General features: G+C 37.3%; 1 long non-coding RNA gene across 2 annotated transcripts in view; it reads right to left on the bottom strand.

The window, feature by feature from the left end:
• The window catches only part of LOC120500880, a 113,996-nt gene extending 97,893 nt beyond the window's left edge, over positions 1-16,103 (bottom strand). The window contains exon 1 of one of the 2 annotated variants that reach the window (XR_005627195.1): positions 15,776-16,103. This is a non-coding gene — a long non-coding RNA (uncharacterized LOC120500880). Of the gene's footprint in view, positions 1-6,818; positions 6,916-15,775 lie in introns of those variants that run through there. The other variant, XR_005627196.1, reaches the window with a different exon arrangement.
• Positions 16,104-17,117: the final 1,014 nt, after the last annotated feature.

Below are 17,117 nucleotides of genomic sequence, written 5' to 3'. Positions count from 1 at the left end.
ATGACATGTAAAATCTCCTCAGTTGGTCATCAAGGTTTTGTTTGATGCACAAGCCTGTACTATCCTACATCACAATGGCACTTAATTTTTATTAGCTAATGAATAATATTTTAAATGAAAGTATCTCTATTCAAGCAGTTAGCAAGATTATGCCTCTTTCTTCCCCAATTTTTAGGCAAAATGCCTACTGTAAGTTTTGTGTTCTTCCATATAAACTTGCATGCAAATAAGTGCTGTGAATTAGGTAATGAAGTAGGCCTTGGCAATTATCTTTGTCATTTCCAGCAAACCCTTATTGCAGGCAGCACTTTTAAGGCAACTTTTTATTTGAAGTACAAGTTTAGCTGGCATCAAGGCTGCAGAATGCCATGAAAAAGGCAAAGAAAATAACACAACCAGCAAAGGGCAAAGTCAGAGGGTTCTAGATGAACTTCTAGCTGAAGAGACCCACTTCCATGAATCCCTTAGTGCCAACAGAACCACACTGAAGGAAGTGTCTTGGGGTTCTTGAGATTAGATGGGAGGCTACGTGCAACATGAGAGAGGAGGGGCCCAGCTGTGCAAGCACCCTGGCACCACAGCACTGAAACAAACACTGCTGATCTGCCAACTGCGAAGTTTTTCCAGTTGCTGAACTGATTTAAACAAGTTTGGTATGTGTTAGTGCTTGCTCACAACACTACACGAGGAGAATTTGAATGTTTATAATGTCATGCTTGGCTAAAGGCATCTTCTCACTGCCTGATTGCCAATAACCTCAGCACTTCTACAGCACTTTGAGTCAAGAAACCCCCATTGCAACTGAGGGCAGATGGACTAAAAGTCCCATACAAACGTGAGGAAAAAAAGAAAGAGACATCTCTCTCTTTAAATGTCCAAGAATATGTACCTCAAAGAAGAGTGGCAGTAGAAGGAAAAACAGCTTAGGGCTAAGAAAGCATAAAAACTTAAAGCCTGACAGACAATTACATCATGAGCTATGTACAGTGACTTTGATGAGCAACAAGTGAGGGTAAAAAAATAAAGAACATACTGTAAATATCTCCCTTTTCATCACTTATTTAAGAAAAAAGTCAATATAACATCAAGGAAACAATTGGGCAATTATTAAGCAGACCCAAAAGCAACAATGAGAATGCATCATTTTTTTAAAAAGTGTGGTTGAATGGGAACCACATGGATGAAATTAAGGATGAAATTAAGTGAAAAGTCAGTCTTCCTTCAGATGAGAAAAATTAGGTCAGATAAAATTCCAGAAAATGGACTTGAGGAGGCTTATGAGCTGCCAGAAGGATTGGCATTAGCTTAATGATTAATTGGAAATCAAATTCTACAAAGTTTTACTTAAAAGTACTCAAAATTAAACAAACTTACAGATCTTGGGACCCATTTTCCCTACAAGTACAATTGTAGAAGGGCTGATATCATACACAATCATCAAAACAATTTCTGTCCTACCTATTTAGCTGATGAAAGAGAACAGTTAAAGAAAATTAGAATGATAATGAAAGTGATCATGAAAATGAATGGAACATATGTTAAAATGTGGAGTACTACAAACTACATGGTAAAGACAACAATATCAAAATTAAGCAGTAATTCTGACACGTTTTGATGCATCATAACCAAAACCTGTTTGCAACATCTAAAACAAAAACAAGATCACATTTTAAGCACAAAAGCAGGGATTGAAAGATGTCCTTATTTGTTCAGGGTATTTTTGTTTGGTTTTTTTGGGTTGGGTTTTTTGCAATGTGACTTTTACTACCGGAATTTAAAAAGAAATATCATATGTGAATGATCACTACATTCACATAGAACTACAAAGAACAGGAACCCATTAATCCAAAGAAGTCTTCGAATGTATTTCAGTACTGCATTTTGGGATATCACATATTGATTTTTAACAAAAGAAGCTGAATATTGAACTGATTTGTCAACAAAAAGTTAGAGGATGACCCATTTTGGAAATGACTAATTAAAGTTTTAATGTTTTTCAAAATTCTCTCATACCAATTGTAATGAATTAATCAAATTTTATGAATAGAAAACATTAGGGAACTTTTTTTTTTTTTTATCTATCATCTACCTTTCTTGTGGCACCTAAACCACTATTATAAAGATTTCTTGTCTTGATTCATGACATACTTACAATGGAAAGCCATTATTAAGCCTTGGTTGCACTCCACTGGATGCCTGAGACATCTCTGAAGCCTCATGAATGAACCCCCATTATGTTAGATAGTATGAGATGTTGAATCATTTCATTTCAGTAGCAGTAGACAACTTTTCAAAAAAAAAAAAAAAAAGGTATCAGGAAATCAACAAGAAATGTATAATCTTCACAGAATTTTACCCCAGGATAGAAAAGTGAAAATACCAGTCTTTAGAATCAGGCAAGGTTAGAAATAACACTAAAAGTCCTGAGGCCTGAAATGGCCCTATATACCATTTCTCAAGTAAATAGCAAAGGAAGCATTTATAGTTTGCCAAAATGTGCAAAACAACTCTCCTGAGCCTTGCTGGAATGGAGTAAATTTTCTTCATAGTCACTAATATGGTGCTGTGTTTTGAATTTGTGATCAAAGCCAGTGTTTTGGCTTTTTCTGAACAGTGTCAAGGCCTTCTCTGTTTCTCATGCCACCACACCTGCAAGTAGGCGGGGATGCCCAAGAGGCTGGGAGGGGACACAGCCAGGACAGCTGACCCCAAATGACGACATCATGCTCAGCAATAAAATTGAGAGGAGTGGAATTTTGGTAGGTGAGCCATACTTCTTTGGGAAACTGACTGGGTAACAGTCTAAACACAGGAGCTGATGCACGATTACATTTGTATCACCTGTTTTCTTTTCTTTCTCTTGTCTTCCTCTTCTCCTTTACTTAAGTAACAATTTTTATCCTGACCCATGAGTTTTCTTGCTTTTGTCCTTCCTTTCCTCTTCCCTCACCCTCCTGCAGGGGTGGGAGGAGCGAGAAAGTGGCTGTGTGGTGCTTAGCTGCCTGTCAGGATTAACCTACAACAACAGTATAGTTTTGTAATGGAGAGAGTCTTTTTAATAAGTCATTTTGTAGCATGAGTCAACCTGGTTTGCTGCCAGAATGATTTGACATTTAAAAGAGTTTATACCAAAATGTGCCCGTGTGGCATGTCTCAGATGACAAGACCTGGCTGACTGCCCATTCACATCTGTTCCCAATATGTACCCCCAGAAAGTAATGAAAATCCTATAACCACAGCCTCAATATTTATTTATTTTTCACAGCAAACAACAAGCTTTTTCATTAACTGAGCAGTGACCTTAGATCAAATGTGTTCAGATCTAATGAGTTCCTGTCGAACAGGAACAAGCATAACCCTTGTCAGATGAATTCATATAAGGATTTGTAAACCTTAGTAAAAAAGATGGAGGTAGAAAGAACAGATAAAAGGAAAAGAAAATATAAAAAAGTATTAAGACAGTTTGCATTTTGGCTTTCACCACCAGCTGCATATTTAGTTTCAGAGGGACTAGAAAGCATAGACAAAGTGTCCAGACATAATGAGTTCTTAGTTATGAAAGTAGATTAATTTTAAAAAATTAGAAAGTAATCATAGCCATCTCCACCTCTAGGACAGAAGATTCCTCAAGACGGGATAAAAAAACAAGGATGAAATTTGGACCCAAGTTAGACCTGCTGTGAATTAAGTTTTTTCTACATGCTGAGTATCAACATCTTCCATCTAAATCGTATTTGCAGGGTGCCCCAATGCAGGAAGGAATGATGAGGAGGACTCCATTGATATCAGAAAGCTAATTAATTACTTTATTATACTATATTATTCTATATTATATTGCACTAGATTACCTGACATCTAAACTGAATCTGCCAAGCACCCAACTCTGCTCACACCTGCACTCATCTCGTGACTGTCAGCCGACACACACACATGCTTGGCCCTGATAGGCCAAGGGAACAAAACATCCTCACTTTGGGCAAACAATCTCCATATTGAATTCTACTTTGGCACAACACAGGCACAGCAAATGAGATAAGAATTGTTTTCCTTTCTCTGAGCTTCGGAGAATGTGAAACCCAGGAATATTCTTGGGAATTATTGTGCCTTGCTTTTCTCTGTGAAGAGAAATGCAGCTACACATCCGTGTTCTTTCCAAAAGGACTGACTCTTGCACATGATGAGTACTTCCCACTTCACTTTAAATCTGTTGCTTATTCATGCATTTAGATGTCTAATTTTAGACATGTGTGGTTAGCAAATATCAGCCTTGGACCATATTAAAAATAGCATCAGGATTTCTTTGTTCTGCTTTGAATTTTCAATGGAAACAAAAGAATGCTTTTCAATTTTTAAGCCTCAGACTTTTAAAAACATTCTTTTCTGTCCTGAGGTAAATGGAAGTCAAGGGTGCTTGTTTGCAGTGCATTGCTCACCTTCTCCATTGTCCCTCTCCCATCATCACTCCACTTGAAGACACACTCCCAGTTCTTACTTTGTTCTCTGGAGAAGTGAGGTGTGATAGTTCACCATCCTGCATTGCTACAGGGTAGCAACAGATTCAACTTAATTACAGAGCTGTAATTAGTACCAGCCCAAATCTTTCATCCACACACAAGGTGTGTTTTTTACAAACATGTATCTTCTCTAACAAGGCAAAACATATATTTTAGAACAAACAAAAGCAAATTTCTAAGTAAATGAAAAAGCCTATTGACAAGGACACACAGCAAGTGACAAGTGTGAGTCACCTCTCTTAAATGCACTGGGAACATTTCTTGCTCTTAGTTAATGAGAGCAGTATTAGATCCTACAGGTTCTCACCTTCACCTCTCTCTTAGGAAGCTGCAGGTTGTTGCTCTGGGATGTAGAAATTACACAGAATTTTTGTTATACTCAACCTAGTTGATTAACAGCAATATCACACAAAAAATGAGGGTTACAAAGACACAGGAGATCTAGAGACTTTCTGCTGAGCAAAAGCCCAAAAACTTTCAAAGTCCTGAAGGGATTAATTTGGTTTAAGATCACATCTGTCCTAAAGCAAGAGTTCACTGATACAACTCTCTGCTAGCACAGTTCAAAACTACTTCTACCAAACAGAAAAGAAAAAAAAAGGAAGCCAAAAGCATCAACAACACCTACCTGGTGTCCCAAAAGCACCAAAACTGTGAGAAGTTCAGCACTTGCTCTTTAAAATTTTATAAATTTTTATTGAGCAGTTGATGGTCTCCATATTTTCATGTCATATTTATACAGAGATAGAGGCACAAAGATACAGATGTTTGATAATGAAGCACTCAGTTATGAGTAGTGTTTAATCTTACTTATTCTAAATCCAGGACTAAGCAAGATACTTCTGCTTAGTCCTGGCATGTTCTGCTTTTTAACCTATAAAATAAGAAATTCTTCTGAGAATTATCTTTGTTTCAATGCTAATTTATGGGGGGTTTTAATTGAGAATTATTGGAAAACAGTCTCTGAGTCATCTTTTGTTTTGTTGTATTGGTTGTCCAGGTCCCCTAAATAGTCAAGAAAATGCTTCAATTTTCCCTCATGTGTCTTTAATCAAAACAGTTTTGTTTTGAAGAATACTGCTTGGTATATCAAGTGTTTTTCTCTGACATGGATATATTTGCATTCTGAGTAAAAACTTTCATTCTCTCTAGTTTTCAACTTTGGATTTTTCTATAATAATCAATATCATGCCTACTTTAAAGTATAAGCATTTTGCTATTTGCAATTTCAGGAATATTTTCTAAGCCTCATCTCTAAGTTCCAACAGTTGCATACTAGAAAAATCAGGCAGAGCCATGGAACAAGGTGTGCATTGTGGATTGTACTGAAGCATTACCTATGACCATGGCTCATCTGGCTGCTGGGTTAACAGGTCACTGGCGTGGAGCCACCAAATTTCAAAGAACAGCCTCTCACGGTATTTTGATATTTCCATTTCTGGATTTGTCCCAACAGGGAAGTGTGGAGCATATGAAAACTGGGAGTGGAGCTGGGAAGCTAACTAAACTATTTCAAACCTCAAATGTTTAGGTTTGATGCTTATGTGGTCTTAACTGACCCACCCATCCCTAAATATTACAGCATCAGGAATGATGATTTAAAGATATGGGAATGATACAACAGTGCCAGCCACTGTTAAGTGCATTTCACATTTCTTGCAATCAGTTCTGCACCGATGAGCACACTGTGTGAGTACTTTGGGCATAGTTATAGGAATAGGATTTTGTCTTTTCCTAACTCCTTCTAAGCTTAGCATTGTAGATTGCCAGGTATGCTATCCATTTGCTGTCCTTGCTCCAGAGCTGCTGGAGGAGCAAGCTAAACAGGATCTGCTAAACAGTCAGGTATCAATGTTTGGGGGGAAAACAAACAAATGAAAACAAAACAAAACAAACAAAATAAAAACAAACAAACAAACAAACAAAAAACACAAAAAAAACACCCCTCAGCCCTATATTCCTGCAGAGAACATGGTATTATCCCATCCTGTGCGGTTCAGCCCTCACTTCAGACAAAGGAAACAAGCAGTTCTGTGCAAGATCCTGAAATTGGATGTATGAGATTCATGGCTGTAAAAAGACAGTAATCATTTCTCTACAGAGGGGAAGGAGAGATCTTGCAGTGCTTGAAAGGGTCCTTAGCACTGTAAAGCACATTTACTGGAGAGCTTTTAGGGCCATAACTACATCCTTTAGTTTCAGGGGGGTTTTAATCTCAATGCTGAAAAATACAACAGCACTGAAAGACTCAAGGGTCTGTCAGCTGAAACAGAAAAAACTGTGTTTTTCCTTCATTTTACTTACAGTTCACAGTGATGGCCTCTTTGTTCACCAGTTTATTGTCCTTTTTTTGTGCTGGGCACAGGTGCGGGGGCAGCCGCTGTGAGGGGAGCCGGGGCTGCCCCACAGCCCTTCCAGCTGGCTCCAGTGAGCGCTCTGCTGGACACGGCCCTGACAGAGACCGCTGGGAAACACCGCTAAACACGGAGCGAAAACTGCCTGGGAGAGATGATCTGGGAGGAGGAAGGTGCTAAAACAGCCCCACAGACACCAAAGGCGGAGGAGGAGGAGGAGCCGCTCCCGGCACCAGGGCAGAGGCTCCTCGGCGGCCAGGAGGGACCAAGCTCCCCCTTTTTTACTTATCTCACTCCTCCCGGTTACTGCTCTCCCTTCACAGTTCTCTGAAAAGGCCCGTGGGTGCTTTTCACACCTTGCATGTGCACACCTGATGGCGCAATTAGAAAATGAGAAAGGAGGAAAAGAGCTGAACAAGCTCCAGTGCCGGCTGTGGGTGACGGCTGTGGGCGAGGGACGCCCTGAAGGACGCCAAGTGCACAGCACAGCTACCATGGCTGGCACTGCCCTACGCCCAAAAGGGGCCCAGAAGGGTTTAAATATATAATTCCTTTTGCTCTGTTTTACCATGGACATTTTAAACTGCATTAAGAGGCTTGTTCTAATGCTTAGAATCATTATCCTATCAGACTTTCAGTTTGACTGGCCACTGAGGGCAGACCTGAAAGCATTCAATAATGTTTCAATATTTAAGTGCATGATGATGTAGAACAAACAAACATATGTTTTATCAATAGAGCATAAAGCATGGCCATGAACTGTACAAAACAAATCTGGAATGACAAATGATCTTATCAGCCCAGCAGCCTGCTATGTAAGATTCCTTAAAGTCTTTGGTCTCACCTCTGACACTCTGCAAAAGTGATGTAAAATCTTTCACTGTGGAATATTGAAGAATCTGGGAGGGGAGTGATGACAATGTGTGCGAGCTCCTTGTGCATGCAGCTTGGAGAGGGAGTTTGAGCTTGGTTTGCTTTCTTCAGTCTCAGCACCTTGAACATTTACTGCTCATATCATAACTGATCCTAAAGGGTAATTCTGAGGACAATTATTTTAGAAAAGATAACTCAAGAAACATTTCAATGAATTTAGAAGAAAATGACCCACCTAAGAATAATGAACACATAAAGCATTACAAGTTTTCTGCCTAGGACAGTCAATCCTTTCAACTTTAAGTCAACCTAGGGAAAAAGAGAAAAACAGACTATTCAGATAAGATGGCAGGTGTTTTCAGACACATTGACAGACGTCAAATAAAGGTTTAGTGGGAATGACACTGACCATCACCAAAGAAAAACATGGATCCCATACAGTGAAAGAGCTAGTGACTTGTGTTTCATGTTGGTTTTGTTTTTTTTTTTTAATCCTCCTTCTACAAACCACTCTTCTTCCATTAAAATTAGAGACCACTTTGACCAGACAGCTTTTCACACCACTAGTTACTTATGGAAATTAAAGGAAGCTCCTGGTAAAGGACAACAATTACTGGTATAAGGAAGGTGTAAAAGTAACTGAGGAGCTAAGTTTTTTTTTGTTTCTTGATTTACCATGCACTTAAAAAGGCAAATTTGCTGGAGTGGCTTAGTTTACAAGTGTAGATTGAATGCAGGAACTACTTGACCAAGAAAATTGATGATTAAGTATTTGCAGAAACATTTAGAAGTTAACATGTTCTGTTTTGAAACCTTTTTTAGAAACTATTGTGTTTCTGTTGTTTAACCTAGGAAGTGCCAGAATCTCCTTTGAACATATTCTATATTCCCAAGCAAAATTTTTATGAGGTAACACCTTAAAACTGAAGACAATATTTTATTTATTTAATTTTCCCTATAAGACATGAAGTAAAGTCTTATTCAGGTATCCAAACCAGAAAGTATTAACAAAAATTAACATCACCTTGTAAATAAAACACCCACAAGAATTGCAAGAGGGGAAATTGATGGGGACTAGAGAGGAGGGAAGATACCTAACTTGACAACCATGGTGTAAAAGCAACACTGGCTTCAAAGCACCAATTTTGATGCAGCTCTATGGGTGATTGGCCTTTGTGGAAGTTTTTGAGTGAATAGGAATATGAATGCTATGCTGTAGAATTTAAACCTCAGTAAATAACAACAAGAACCTGCAGCTATTTATCAAAGCTCTTTGATTCATAAATCTCACAAATTGCAAAAATTTGTAAAACAAATTTTACTATAAATTTTATATTCTACTTCTTGAGCCTTCTCCACAAAAATAATGATACTAGAAATTCATATGTAAGTAGGAGTTAAAGTATATTGAAAAAGAAACATAGGCAGAATAATTAGCTATGAAAATATACTTTAAATGTTATCTCTCCACGGTAACCCACATGACTACAAATAAACATATAATCTCTAATTATCTACACAGAATTTGTTGTGTCATCCACAATCAGGAATGATTAAATGTGCTCCATTCTTTCTTCATTGTTTATTCTGCATTAGATATTTTATTGATGCAGCATGTCTTACCTGAAAGGCTACCCTGCTGTGTAGCCTTGACTTCAACATTGTAGAAAATTAGCTGTCTCTAGAATTATGTTTCCTTGAGAACAGACAAAATTTCTTGATTTCTGGTTTAACACACATTTTCTTGCTAATTTATGAGGACTGGTGAGTAAAGAAAAGATAAATCCTCTCAACTACAATTCTAAAAAAAGATTTTGCTCACAGCAGATATCCATAGTGCAACCGTCGACTTCTGTGTGTGCCATTTGATCCAATAGGAAATAATGTGAATATATAAAAGAGAGCTGTATGTCAGCAATAGTACATAGTTTTTAGTTAGAAATCAAGAATAATGACTACACATACTGTGCAGGGAATAATGAGGGAGCTCAGTTAATCGCATGAAATTGTAGCAGAAGGAACCATTATCTTTGTTGTCTAGCAAGTTTTAAGAAAAATTTTTAATGGATGAGGCTTGGTCTTATTCCAAAAACAAAAGGGTTTGGAAACAAAAATCTTGAGACAATGGACTTTAACAAAGATTGCATAAAACTATTTGCATGTGTGCATCACTAATTTTTCCCAGCAGAGGGATAAGCAAGGTCCCTTTGGTCCTTCTGATATACTAGTCCATCACAGGAGAAACTAGGAATGCAAAGTGATGAGAAGAAATACAAGATGCGCTTTGAAAAAGTATCCAGTGTACTAAGAGGAAAATATTAAGGACTAAATGTATTATTGACAGACAAAACCCTTTAAACTGTCCTAATCTTTGTATGTGGATGTTGATCTTTGCTGTAGGGATTATACTCATTTTACTGCTTCATGTAACATTGTTTTGGTACAGAATCTTTTTGGATCTGAAGTACCCTTTACTAAGACTGAAATTAATTATGATAGATGTCATCTTTCTCTTAGGAAACAATGGGATGAAGGAGATAACAGTAGACATTTCAGAGGCATGGTTGTTCCAGAAAGCAGCTGTATGAGGAGTGGAACAGAGTTAATTCTTTATGTCTTTAAAAGCTCGGCTAAGAAAAACCAAACAGCTTCACAGATGCTCGACTGTGCCTCTGCTAAACCACAAGCAGTTGCCAGTAGAAAGTATATGCCTGAGAAAAAAAAAACATTTAAAGCTTTATGGAAGGTAAGCTACTGTGAGAGGTTCACAATTCTTTTGGGACTCAGCTTTGAAAACAAAACTTATAATGTCAATATAGAAAAGCCCTATTGCTTTTAAACTTTATTTGAAAACACTGTAAGGGAAAGAGCTCTTTGTTTTGTTTTCATGTGTAACAGTGGGATTTTTCAAGTATCTGTTTATGACTTTTACAATCTGAGCATGGCTGAAAACAGAAGTAAGCACAAAGTAATCAATGCACAATATTATTTGCTTTATTCCATTCTTTCATGTCTACCTTTCTCTGCAGGAAAACTGATCATATTTCACACTCTAGAGGATAGGTTATATAAAAATTTGTCCTATGTAGAAAGCAAGCATCCTCTGAGAATATAATTTCTTCCTGGCTGGCCAACAATATTTTTATGTTTTCATATAGTTAAAAAATCTATTTGAAAATTCTGATTTAATACTAGAAAAGCACAAGCCAATTTAGAATATACAAAATAAATTATTACATCTGAGTTCTCTCACCATGGCCATTTTCTCAATCAGTAGTGTTACGTGAGAGTTGTAACAAACTCCAATTCTACTAGACAAAGAATATTCTATTTCAGAGCCCCTGTTCACGAGTCTTCTGGAAGTAAAGCTTCTTGTTGTTACAGCATGGTGAATGGAAGTAAAATAAAACACCACCAACAGCAAATCAAAACAAAACAAACAAAAAAAAAAGAAGACTGAATTAGGTTTTTGAATAGTACTTTGCAATTATCATTTTGTTATGTTTGCATATCAGCTTACAGAACATAAATATATTTTCAACATAATCCTTTTTGGTATGATGCCATTGGCGTTCTTTCCTAGTTAATTTATGCAAGAAAAGTTATGTGCTTTGTGTAGCGGGACATCACAAATGGAGAATTATCATCTTATGGTTTCAATTCCAGCCCATTTAGAGATTTTTACCTCTGACTGATTTTTCCAAAGTCCAAGTAGCTCCCAGGTATTTTCTGAACCTCTTAAAATATGGAAGAGAGAGGTACAGGAGTGCAAGTGGTGTCTTGGTCATACAAATTAAAATGATGGCTGTGTAGTGAGAAAATATTGATAAAGTAATGCTTTTTCTTCCATAAGTCTTTGTTTCCGTTTAGAAGATGAAGGACAACACCCTGCCCTGTTTGCAGGTGCTCATCTTTTGTGATATTTATCAGAATATACAGTTTGGCTTCCCAGCAGCAGGTGAGGAAATCAGTTTTCTGAAAACCTATGCCAGAGGCTTAACATGTGTTGAGTGTTTCCAGCTCTTGAGATCTCTTTTGGAATGTGATCCAAGTCTGGTTACATCTGGAGGCAGCTTTGCAGCAGGCTATTTCAAAATCCACCCCTTTCTTCTCCCACAAAATGCCTGTCACATTCATTCACATCTGAGATGGATGATGACCAAATTTGGAGCCAGGGCCACTGGAAGAAGTTGTCAGAGCTCCCCCTCCTTCACATCTGAGCCCACACTTCTTCAGGAAATGAGGCACACAAGCAGTTGGGAGGAGCTTTTCTCCCTCCTTTGCCACTCCTTTTATTTTAGGAATTAGGTAGGTCTTGAGTTCTTCCTTTAATGGGCAGCCTGCCTCTAAATTAGGACAGGTCCATCCCTGTCCAGAATAAGAGGCAGAATCATACAGGGTTGCTTCTTTGCTCTAAAGCCTTATAGAGTATCTTCCAAAAATACAAGAAGTTGGACAGAGGGTTGGTCTGAGAGCTCACATAAGAGGCTCAGGCTGGCTAACTAGAATGTTGACAAAGAAAATATAAATTTAGGAGAACAATATTTATTGAGGCAACTAGGAGATAAACAAGGCACAAAGAAACACACAAACAAGGCAAATTTTACCGGTGACATGTAAAAAAAGGCAAAAGCAATGAGGAGGGGGACATTTGTTGAAAGACTCCCTCTTGTCATATCAGCCCAGAATGTGGACACCCCTTGGAGAAGTGAGTCCCTTACAGAAGTCACCAATGCCCTGCAAGATGTCTCAGGCTGACAGAAAGAACATCTGGAAAATTAAGCTTTCAGTTTTCAGGATGTTGGAACAAATATGGCAATCCCAGTAGGCAACAGGGCAATCCCAGGAGTACAACTTTGCTCTCAGAAACATATTTGAGAGACAGAAGTCACTAAAAAAACCAACAAGTACAGTATAATCTTTCTTTTTAAAAATCTGGGTCAACTATCAGATCCTATCTGATTTATGGACTTTGAGTCATAAATTGCTCAAGTATACACTGTTGAGTGATTCACTGTTGTACTCTCACTGCGTGTCAAGGGAAGCTGCTGCATAAATACTTGTGTAACTTATTCTACAGAATAACTGAAGTCATAAAATAACTACCACAGAAGACAGATGCACAACCGTAAAGTGTTCCAAAAAGCTATGAAATAAGTATAGATTTAGAACTCTGTAAATATATATGGCTCCAAATATATGAAGTATTTTCAATGAAATGTCTTTTACTTTTCCATTTAAGAATTTTTTTGAAGAGAAACATTTTTCTTTAAATGTTTCTAATTTTTCTTATAATTTTTTTTTTCTAGAGAATAAAAAATAAATTTCTTCCTAGGAGTATTTAACATGAGATGAGAATATGAGGTTTAACAAACACAATGATTAATTTTGCATCCTATTAGTCTTGTTTATTTACATCATACCTTGTTAATGCCAAGGGACTAAGTGGGACTTAATAGGTGTTTAAAAATAGGTGTGAAAAGTAAAATTAAGTCACCTAGTAAACATTGAGAGGAGTCTTAAACATTAAATAGAGGAAGTACTGGTTTTACTTCTGCTCCTCATATGAGAGGGAAGAAGTTGTTTTTCTTCTGTCCTTAGACTCCACAAACCTCTTTTGACACAGTGTCCTGGTACACCAGGGTAGGTGCTCCAATAAATGTGATAAATTTTCAAATTAGGTTTGCTCTACTCTCTACTCTCTACTCTTCTTTTCTTGTTACTTTCCTACTGTTTGCACCAATAAGTGTAGGAATTCTGTAGGAATCTTCCTGCAGAAATGGCTTTTGGTGTTCTCTTGATTTTGTTTTCCACAAAGAGAATCTGCAGTTTCTTTTGTACTTTTGAAGGGAGGCAAGCTAGCAAACATATTGGTGTCAGCCCTAAAATAGTCTAAATGCAGATTTAAAGCTGCCAAACTGACAAGAGACACAATAGCACTTTGTGATTTCTCTGGTGGCAAAACTAGCTCCAGATATATTCAGTTTGCTGCACTCCCAGTTTTGCCAAGTCATCTGTCTGCAAAGTAGACTCTAAACAGATCAATGAGCCCAGTAAAAAGTGAGACTAGGAAAAGCCTGTACCAGTATATTTTAAAGGCCATGAAGCATTCAAAAAAAAAAAATATTGGGTGTAGACAGGACTTCAGCTTGAAAATCCAATTCTTAACACATTATATAATGATTTCTAGTCCTCAAATTCATTGATCAGTCAAGGACAATGTGTCAGATATGTCAATACGTCATTTCTCAAAAGAAACTCAAGCAGACAGCAGAAACAATAGAAACTTACTAGAACAATGTCCATGTGGAAGGAAGATAGACAAGGCCATCTGACAAGGCCAAGATAGACAAGGCCATCTGACAAATGAATAAACAAGATAAACAAACAATGTTTTACATTATTTGAATTGAGGGTAAGCTACATTATGAGAAATAGAAAAGGCATCTATTTAATACAGAGGGAAAATTGATTGCAAAAGCAAATCTAGAGAGGCAAAAGATGAGTGGAACAAATTAACCAGGGGTTCTACATATGAGAGCTTCACAATAAATTAACTGAGTTTATCTTCATGACACCTTTATAAAGTAATATTCTCATTTCACAGATGAAGGACCAAACCACAGAGGAAACACATGACTGAGCCAACTGCCAAACTCATATCACATATTCCTTCCAGGCTAAACTGGAAAATATATTTTGAATGTATTTCAGAAAGTATATAATAAGAAAGGGAATGAAAAGAGAAGAAAGATACAATGCAGAGTCTTACTGAACAGAGGTGTGATTTTCACTAACCTTCCGTTATATTTCAAATTATTGACATTTTGAATAGTAGCTACAGTATGCTTGCCAATTCAGAAGAGGAGGTTTAGTGCACATCCATAATGAGTATCTAGAAGTAGTCTCTTTTGTTGAGAAAGCAGATTGATTAGTTTGTGTTAAAGTCAGACCTAACTTCTCTCTGTTCTCTACAAAATTAGTCCAAAATTCAGAAAGGGACTAGTGCAATAGACCAGTTTCATAATAGCTCCTTTATACCTCTGAGCAGCAGGAGTATGTTTATATAAACAAGTAGTACAGCCTAAGAGAAGCAGATCTGTGAGGTGAAATAGCTGGTGCAGAGCCAGGATCTGCTCCATATGTATTTCAGGCATTTTACATCAGACTAGCTCTAAACAACTTAACAGTCATTGATCACGGGAACATCTTATATTCACTCCTAAATCACACCTTCTAGTCCAGCTTCATTCAAGAGCAGCCCAGCTGGTTGCTTTGTGATCACTCCACAAGGCAAGCCCTAACATGGTAAAGGGGCCGGTGCTGCACACAGATCCAACAAGAACATTAATTTAAACATCCTTCTCTATTGCAAATTGATCACTGTGTCACATACAAAACCTTGAGTTCCTTGTCTTTGTGTACAATTTCATGCCGTAACATGGCTGAGAGCTGGGAATTTGGGAGTTCTGGTCTTTAAGGTGTCACTGATCCTCACTTTCTGTGGAGCAGATTCAGTGCAGGAAAACATATTTACCTACAGCATACATGATTATGCAAATTGGCTTGAATGTACAACCAGAATTGGTTAGCTTAGCATGCAAATTATCCCTTAGGGATAGAAGAGACTTGTCTACCAGAGAATAAAACCCCACACTTTCCTGGAATCAGAATGATGAAGAAATGAAGAAAGAAAAAAATTTAAGAGCTACTAAAGAACTAAGAACTAAAATCTCTGTGGCCTTCCTCAGATATGGCACATATTCAGTCGATTCCAGCCACAAACATACATCATTATTATCTGTTTGAGGGACTGTATCAAGGATTGCTTTTGTCCAAAATTTGAAGGCAAAATTGGTTAAGTATTCATTAATGCTTCCAGGAATGCAGTGAGTTACCTTAGCAATTTCCTTCTCACTATGATGCAGACAATATCCCATGCAATGCCTCTAAGGAAAAATCATGGCTGTCATTTCAAAGTTAACATCTTAGACTATTAAATCCCTAATTTGGTTTATTATTTTAAAGACTTACCTTGTAGTCATTTAGACAGGCCTTGGAGAGTACTGGGAGCCATTCCAATTAGAAATGAAATTAGAATCTAAGTCTGTAAGAGAAATCTCAGTGCATTTCCCGATCAGCAGACATACCCTGTTCCAGTTCTTCTCCCATAGTCCAAAAGATCCAGGAAGGGAAAGGATCTGAGTATATCCTGTGATGCTTACTGTATCTCTGTATTCCAAAAACGGCTGACTTCCAATAAGTTGTAGATTCAACAATAAATGCTCTTGACCAAAAATAGTTTGGTGTTCAATTACCAAATGCATTTTCCTATATTGAGAGTTCAGTTTTGCTGAATGTCCTGAACAAGAAGATGAACAGAAAAGTGGTGGTTTCCTGTTGATTGCTACAAACTTATTCAGGATAGTTAACTGGCTGCAAGGAGTTACAGAGTTGTACTGAGTGGTTGGGAAATAAAAAGGCGGGTGGAATTCAGTGTTGATAAATGCAATGAGCTGCACATGAAAGAAGTGTTTCTAAATAAAGGTGATGGGGTTAAAATTAGTATTATGACTAGTGTAGCCATTTCTCAAATACCAATCACAGTTGCTATAAGGAAGCACATAATGGAAAGCAGAAATAGAAAGTTTAATGAGTATGATTTGGGCAAATTTAAGCAAAATAAGATGAGGTCTCTTCAGCCTTGAAAATAGATAGCTAAGGATTATATTAAATACTTGAGTAAAATTTTTGCTGTACCAGAAAATGTTTCCATCCTGTGATCAGTGAACAATGCTGAATCCTTCAGATTCTCCAAAGCTGTTAAGCGTGAAATGGATGGTATGCTCCTGAGGCACAATTATTTCACTAAACTGAGACTAAGAGATGTCCCAACATAATATTAGCTGGTATAAAATATGACAGGGTAAACAGACTTCCAAGTTCTCCTCACCAGTGTGTACTTACACAACCATATAAACTGTCTCAGTCAGATAAGGGAATGAATGTTCTTCCAAACTCTGTGTCCCATTGTTAACTCAATTGTCTTCATTGGCATTTCTTGTTATACCATTGGTTTCAAGGAGAGCTAATTTTTCCATTCTAACTCCCAAAATTTTCCTCATTGCCAAGTTCTTGAAACTTTACCTGTTTGAGTTCTGTATTTTAGCACAGTAACAAGGACATTTGCAAAGGTTAGTTTGGTTCCAAATATTAAATAATGAATGATTATAAAGGGTGTTAATGAAAGTTCTTTCAAAGGACAAGTGAACATTAATTTTGCTAAAAATTAGAGGACTCAAATGCTAATGTTAAAATAATAGTAGCAATTATTTGTATGAATTCAGAAGAGGTTTACATTGTTGGCATATGTTTT

This window comes from Passer montanus, unplaced genomic scaffold (genome assembly GCF_014805655.1).
Source record: "Passer montanus isolate IOZ18808 unplaced genomic scaffold, ASM1480565v1 scaffold19, whole genome shotgun sequence".
NCBI lineage: Eukaryota > Metazoa > Chordata > Aves > Passeriformes > Passeridae > Passer > Passer montanus.
Note: the sequence above shows the minus strand (reverse complement) of the source record. Positions and strands in the feature narration are given on the sequence as shown.